The sequence below is a fragment of the Aegilops tauschii genome, chromosome 1, assembly GCF_002575655.3.
Source record: "Aegilops tauschii subsp. strangulata cultivar AL8/78 chromosome 1, Aet v6.0, whole genome shotgun sequence".
NCBI classification, from domain to species: Eukaryota; Viridiplantae; Streptophyta; class Magnoliopsida; order Poales; family Poaceae; genus Aegilops; species Aegilops tauschii.
Genome location: NC_053035.3, coordinates 501,218,746 through 501,226,871, shown reverse-complemented (window position 1 = coordinate 501,226,871; position 8,126 = coordinate 501,218,746). Strand labels below are relative to the sequence as shown.

General features: G+C 42.9%; 2 long non-coding RNA genes across 2 annotated transcripts; one reads left to right on the top strand and one right to left on the bottom strand.

Annotated features, from left to right (window-relative positions):
- Positions 1-421: 421 nt before the first annotated feature.
- Positions 422-3,040, top strand: LOC123496957 (uncharacterized). Its single transcript, XR_006669093.2, has 3 exons — positions 422-687; positions 787-983; positions 1,631-3,040. It is a non-coding gene; the product is annotated as an uncharacterized lncRNA (long non-coding RNA).
- A 1,028-nt stretch (positions 3,041-4,068) lies between these two features.
- LOC120966525 (uncharacterized) lies at positions 4,069-7,767 on the bottom strand. The gene is made up of 2 exons (XR_005760338.3): positions 6,106-7,767; positions 4,069-4,390 (listed from the first exon to the last, which is right to left on the bottom strand). It is a non-coding gene; the product is annotated as an uncharacterized lncRNA (long non-coding RNA).
- Between the last annotated feature and the right edge of the window lie 359 nt (positions 7,768-8,126).

Genomic DNA, 8,126 nt, shown 5'->3' with positions numbered 1-8,126 from the left:
CTCGTTGCTATGCATCACCATGATCTTGCGTGTTCGTAGGAATTTTTTTAAAATTACTACGTTCCCCAACAGGCGGATGCCGGCGAGCAGCGTGGAAGCCGCTGGTGCTGTACGGAGGCTGACGACGCGTGACACACGACGGCCATGTAGGTTTGGCCAAAACACCTCACAATGCGCCTCTTCTGTTCTTTTTCCCCATCTAAATTTGATTTCTTGATTTTGATTCAGACCTGGGGCGGATCTGGGCCCCGGGCCCCCAGGGCCCAGGCCCAGGGCGTGGCTATTTTTTTGGTTGTAACCCAGCTACATTTTTGAATGGGCCCGGGGCTTAGACCAACACACAGGCAGGGCCCAAGCCAGCCTCCACCATCGCACTCGCACCCAGACCTATTTCTCAAAAAAAATCTCAAAAAAACTCGCACCCAGACCTAGCAAGCCAGCGAGGCACACGCATGCGGGGCAGGAGCTGCTCGCGAGTTCCAGTGCGTAGCCGCCGCCCGCCACCTGCCGGTGACTTCCCACCGCCCCGGCCCCTCCGTCGCTTGCCTGCTCCGCCTGGCGCCCGCTCGCTGGCTCTGCTCGCTCTGCACGCCAGCTCTGCTCCGGCCTCCCCTGGTCCGCCACGCCGTCTGCCCAAGCTAGCCCCACTACAGGAACTGCCGAACTGGTGTGCCGGCTGCAGAATTGGTAATGGAAAGATAGGACAGTGGTAGTGTGCTAGCAATTGTATTTGAAAATGAATGTTGATATTGCCGTTGCTAATATCAATTTCATTTTATTTTGTAGAAATAAGAGATGAAGAGATATTTTTCATCCGTCGCTGCAACGTAAGTGTCCACACCGGTGTTTTAACTCGAGGGAATCAAGGGGCTGAGAGGACCGACGCAACTCTAGAAAATGAACCATATGCAGAAATGGGACCACCGCCTGTTATGGAAGAGCCTGATGAAGCAAGCCATTGATTTGGTACTCTTTTTTATCAGGTACCATTAGTAGTGTATGTCATCTTTTTATTTATTTTGTTGTACCTTTAAGCATTGAGTTTAAATTCCAAATTTTGGGTGCAATTGAGCCATATTTGAGGTATTCTTTTGAGGTAGCTATAGCCTGATGCCATTAAGTTTTTCTCTCGCGACGAAAAAACTAACACCCCATTTCCAGCCGCTCCCACGCTTCATTCGCCTCCTCCCGTTTCGCTTCGTTCGCCTGCCACCCATACGAAAAAACTTGACCCCCAAACTTTTTTATACGTCCCATCAAAACCTATCTCCACTAGGTAAAAAAACTATCTCCACCTCTCGCAGACGCGTATGCACATCGCCAAGGCCGCCGCTATAGCCATCATACCGGTCGACCGCTTCTCCCGTGCCGCCAACCGCCCCTACCACAGACTCCCTTTTCTTCCTTTCCTCCTTTCCCTAGCCGCGCACAGGGAAGGCCTAGGTATGAGAAAGGTAATGCTGCAAGAAAGGTAATGCTGCAGCTTACAGTTTAAGAGGTTAGCCATGTTGGCACTTTCGTCTTCCTCTAGGCCCAATGTGTAAACATTGATTTTAGCCAAATTGATTTTAAGTCCGGACATAGCTTCAAAGCATAAGAGGATGATTTTGATGGTGGTTATGCTCTGCAGGTTTGGCTGGAATAAAAGGACCATGTCGTCCGCGTATTGGAGATGAGAGATCCCACCAGGAAGGAGATGAGGCACCACCCCTCTCAGGTGCCCAGCCGTTTTCGCCTTGTGTAACATATCCTAAAGGGAATCAACCACCATGTTGAAGAGCAGCGGGGATATATAGTCACCCTGACGTAGTCCTCTGTGGTTACGGAAGAAACCTCCTACCTCCCCATTGATCATAATGGCCGTCAGCCCTCCTTCAACCAACTGACAAATATGACTAATGAAACCCGATTCGAAGCCTTTGCGATGTAACACTTCCCGTGGGAATGACTAGCTCACCCTATCATAGGATTTTTCGAAGTCGAGCTTAAGGATAACGGCCGGTATTTTTTTCTTTTTGAGCTCATGGATAACTTCGTTAAGGCAAAGAACCCCTTCCAGGATAAATCTTCCCTTTAGGAAAGTAGTTTGGGCGTGGTCCACAATTTTTTCTGCAATAGGGCCAAGGCACAAGGCTCGCCGATCATTGGGCAAGTCAATCAAAGTCCATACTTTGTTCTCATACATGGATCCCATCTCAGATTTCATGGCCTCAAGCCATTTCGCGGAATCTGGGCTCATCATCGCTTCCTCATAGTTCGTAGGTTCGTCATGGTCAAGTAACATGACCTCCAGAACAGGATTACCGTACCACTCTGGTGCGGATCTCACTCTGGTTGACCTACGAGGTTCGGTAGTAACTTGATCTGAAGTTACATGATCATCATCATTATCTTCCTCACTAATTGGTGTAGGAGTCACAGGAACAGATTTCTATGATGAACTACTTTCCAATTAGGGAGCAGGTACAGTTACCTCATCAAGTTCTACTTTCCTCCCACTCACTTCTTTCGAGAGAAACTCCTTCTCTAGAAAGGATCCAAATTTAGCAACAAAAGTCTTGCCTTCGGATCTATGATAGAAGGTGTACCCAACAGTCTCCTTTGGGTATCCTATGAAGACACATTTCTCCGATTTGAGTTCGAGCTTATCAGGTTGAAGCTTTTTCACATAAGCATCGCAACCCCAAACTTTAAGAAACGACAACTTTGGTTTCTTGCCAAACCATAGTTCATAAGGCGTCGTCTCAACGGATTTAGATGGTGCCCTATTTAACGTGAATGCAGCTGTCTCTAATGCATAACCCCAAAACGATAGTGGTAAATCGGTAAGAGACATCATAGATTGCACCATATCTAATAAAGTACGGTTACAATGTTCGAACACACCATTACGCTGTGGTGTTCCGGGTGGCATGAGTTGCGAAACTATTCCCCATTGTTTCAAATGAAGACCAAACTCGTAACTCAAATATTCTCCTCCACGATCAGATCGTAGAAACTTTATTTTCTTGTTACAATGATTTTCCACTTCACTCTGAAATTCTTTGAACGTTTCAAATGTCTCAGACTTATGTTTCATTAAGTAGATATACCCATATCTGCTTAAATCATCTGTGAAGGTCAGAAAATAACGATACCTGCCACGAGCCTCAATATTCATCGGACCACATACATCAGTATGTATGATTTCCAACAAATCTGTTGCTCGCTCCATTATTCCGGAGAACGGAGTCTTAGTCATCTTGCCCATGAGGCATGGTTCGCAAGCATCAACTGATTCATAATCAAGTGATTCCAAAAGCCCATCAGCATGGATTTTCTTCATGCGCTTTACACCAATATGACCTAAACGGCAGTGCCACAAATAAGTTGCACTATCATTATTTACTTTGCATCTTTTGGCTTCAATATTATGAAAATGTATATCACCACGATCGAGATCTAACAAACCATTTTCATTGGGTGTATGACCATAGAAGGTTTTATTCATGTAAACAGAACAACAATTATTCTCTAACTTACATGAATAACCGTATTGCAATAAACATGATCGAATCATATTCATGCTCAACGCAAACACTAAATAACATTTATTTTAGGTTTAACACTAATCCCGAAAGTATAGGGAGTGTGCGATGATGATCATATCAATCTTGGAACCATTTCCAATACACATCATCAACTACAAGAATCCTGTTAATACATGACAGTTTCAGTCCGTCACAGACCTATGTAAAATTGTCATGCAAAGGTATGTGTGACGGATTTAAAATCCATCATGTATATCGCGTCATAATTTGACCACCGTACACTCCATAACGTCACCGACCATGACGGATCTTGACCGTCATGACTATGGTGCTCATAACGGCGTTAACTTCTATGCCACATCACCATCTGACATGGATCTGACATGGCAGCCTATGTAGTAATCAGCCCATCTAAGTTTTGGCCCACTAAATTTCATAAATTTCAGCCCTGTCCAAGAGTGGCGGCCCATATAGCAATCGACCCAATTATAATTTAAGCCAATAATTTCAAGGCCCACTAAAATTCACGCATCTCTCATTTTCCATGGAAAATTTACGCCAATAAGAATTTGACAGAAAGTATATGCTCATGTCATTAGAAAAAGAAAATTACAACAACAGATCCAAAAATACACTTGTACAGGAGCGGAAAAAAAGACCCAAAAAACCTTAATTTTACAAGCATGTCACGAAGAACACTATCCTACTCTACAACCAGCACCACGCCCACCAAGCGATGGCCACTCTTATCAGGCGGCCACACACCAACTAGGGGTCTTCCAAGCAGCAGATCCACCCGTCCATGCCAAAGTTGTCAAAACGCATGTCTTTCTTGTTGAAAATGCTGCCATAACCAATATCTGCCACATGATGAAAAATATGTTGCGTTATAAAAAATTACAGCCAGTAGGTTAAACTACAAGTAGCTTACTACACATTATCAAGTTCTATATTTTTTCACTCCCAGGATGCAAAGTAGTGCAACAAATTAACAAAGGTGTGAGAAGAAACAACTGGTGGCAACGAAAAGAAATGATGAGCATACATAGATCAATAGAGTTGGAAGTAAACTCCGTTTTGCTTATTTTAAAAAAATCACTACAGTAAACTTGATAAGAAATGCAGCCCAGCTGAATAATGCGCATTAATGAAAATTCCTAGCCATTGTTTCTCAAAAGGTAAAAAAGAATGAAACAATTCCATGATGATTATGTCTTGATGGAATATGTGTCCTATCTGATATGATATTCCACAAGAAAAAGATCTGGCATATGTGGCTTACGATTAATCTAGATGAAAATACATTTGTAAGATACTCCTATAGATAAAAATAGTCCGACTACAGATACAACAGATATTGTGTAGAAGACATAAAGGATTGGATCAAGTAGAAGTCAGTTTTTGTATGTATTATTACACATATAAAAATAGTAACTATAGATACAACAAATATTATGTAGTATCACACTTCAATATATTACGGACATTACCTGCCCTTACATATTTAGCTAAAAAGGCATAAAAAGTTAGTATAACACATTCTGATTGTATAACATTCAATATTCATACTTCGTTCCCAAACCATCAAATGCTTGGTACACTCATTAATTAACATTAATACAAACAGTTTTGATCATTATAAATTTATAGTTCACCATATCTAAGATTAACTTTGGCATGTTAGTCCAAGGAGATCATCTAGGGATTCAATACAGTGACACATGAATTCTAGGAACTACACAATTAGGATGATATGTCATATCTCAACTAAATAATGCACACTTCACAATGCTAGCTAGTTATTTGCACAATATTTCAAGTGTCTTCTATTGAGTGAATCTGTGAGGTAACATAGAAACAGTTGCTGGTGACATTAAAAGATAACTCTAAGTGAAGACAATGTAATTACAGTAAAACATTGTTTCCCCCTCCATACTATCTGTTATTGGTAGTAATCTCATTCAAAATGGATTGAACAGAAAAAGGAAGTTAATCAAGCCACAAAGAAGATAATTTTTGGCATCCAAGCAAAAAGATATATGCAATACACAACGACTAGCAATTTTTTAGTTCTAGCCTACTTATCACATAGTACATTTTTTCCATTTTCAATAAGAAAATACTATTTATGACATCCAAATTTATAGTTATTTCCAGTTAATAATTAGACAGTGTTTCAGGTAAATAATTAGGTTCTTTCTCAAGTACTACATACACGCATCTGCAAAACAAGTCGATTCTGGCAAGATACAGAGTCACAGCTGAATTTATATCTAACAGGTTGAAGTTACCAAATTAACTCCCAAAAGATCTGTACCAAAGCAACATGAAGACCGGTGCATCTTAGATTTTTTTTAGCTATATCATACTATGGATTAGCATTAGCTTGCACTGATTAAATTATGTGTAACAGTGCAAGAGAACCAGATCCACAAAAGCATCAGCAACTAACCAAGCTCACATGTTCATCTAAGCAATTGAATCCACCACTAAACTGAACAAAAACATGATTCGTATTTAGATTGCAGGTATCATCCAGATTTGGGCGTAAAGGGGGGAGATGGGATAAGCTCACCACGCTAGGAGGGCAGAACGCAACCGTCGGTGAGCTCGTTCATGTGGTGCAGGATAGGAGGCCAAGGGGGTGCTGGACAAGCTGCTTCACCTCCTCCGGAGGAGAGAGCTCGTTGGGGACAGCCGCGTCAAGGAGGAGGACGTCATGTACACCATTGGATGGGTGGAGAAGGCAGTAGTCATTAGTAGGACAGAAATCAACCCTAATAAATAGTACAGCCAAGTACACCAAGTAACCAAAAGGCATCATTTTGTTGCTTCGTATGTTATCTCCAGTGCTTCAAATTATTCAGCGAAGTCTTGTGCATGTTTGTGTTACTTGTAATTGCTGAGTGCTGGTTGTAGAACAGGTCCTGTGTCTATATCATATATGTTATTTTTTATCTTTATATCCAGCTACAACTATATATGGTTCAGAATTCCCACCTTCAAGTTCTCTTCTCCTATGTGTGTATTAAGATTGTGTAGGCTACAGCTGTAACCTCGGATAAATATCAACAACTCCGTACTGCAGGCTGCAGCTATGATTTTATTGCCAATTAATTGGTAAGTTTTTCTCTAAATATAATTGGCATTAGCATTTCTTCAGGATCCATTCTATTTGACAGTTTGATCCCTTATTTATACAATCGATAGAGTTATTTGAATAAGTAAATCTTTGAACACTCTTCTAACAATATAGATTTTTTAAGAAAGAATGATTTGTATATGATAATATAGATTGAACACGCTCACAGTATTTGATTATTGTTTCGCCCTTTGCTGTACATATTTTGTAGTGACAACACCAGAATTGGTATGCTCTTGCCTGAGCTTGTAATTCAGGGATACTGAAAATCATGATTACCAATGCTCAACACAGGTGTGTATAGATGCAAATATTATATGCATCTAGCAGGGCAACGCCCAACACCCAGCAAAAAGGCGCAACAGACCCACGAACAACTAAACAAACGGATTGTTAACCTGGAAAAAGAGCGGCGCAGCGAAGCAGGCAGCCCGCTTCTGGTAAAAGATTAAATTGCATATTTGACAGCACAAGCAGCAATGTGTCCCCAAAATTAAAAACAAGATGACCACTACAGACTAACCACATCTAGCACAAGCAATCTGTCCCATCAAATTGTTTACTCCACGCAATATAGGCACGGCAGCACAACCTTACCTGACGCCATGGCGATTGTTCAGGGGAAGGGCGTGCTTCTGCTGTACCAGTGCTCCTCCTTGAAGGTCGAGAATGAGGAGCAGCACCGACGTTCGCCGCGACCGTCATCGAGCAGGACAAGGACACAGTGTCCGCCCTCCTCCCGGACAGGCGGCTGCAGGGTGCGCCACGTCTGTGGATCCTGCGGGAGGAGATCCTCCGCGCCGCCCTGCTCGAGGTGGAACATCAGAAGGCGAGGGCGCACGTGGGGGCGCTAAAGACGGTGGAGAAGAGCCGCCAGAGGCCGTCGGACATGCGCCAATAACGAAGGCGATGAGAGAGGCCGAAACCCTAGCACGGGTGTGGGATTTCGGCGAGCGGTAGAGGCGGCGTGCACCGCGCCGGCGATAGCTGCCAGAATCGCCGGAATCAGGAGTGGGCAGTTGTGGCGGCTGAGGGAACGGAGGAGAGAATGGGGATTAGGGTTAGATGGGGATGGATCGTGGGTTAAATAGGCTGGCTCCAAATATTTGCCACGGGCCGCGTCGGCGACTTAAAATTTCGCATGTCCACGCGCGCGCTCGAAATTTCTGGCGCGTCCTCCTTTTATTTTTAACTTCTACTAGTAAAATGCCCGTGCGTTGCCACGGGCAATAATACATGTACAAATTTTAGACGTGTCCATCTAATTGAATGACAAAGTTTAGTTGAGGATTATGTAACTCAATGTTGAGATGAAGTAGCGTACATCTGTACTGAGTTGATACAGAGTATAAATGCCCGTGCGTTGCAACGGGCGACTAAATTAGTAGAGCTCGTGTCCTTGTGTCATTCCGCAACATTTATTTCAATTTTGACGAACGACGGTAAACATATAT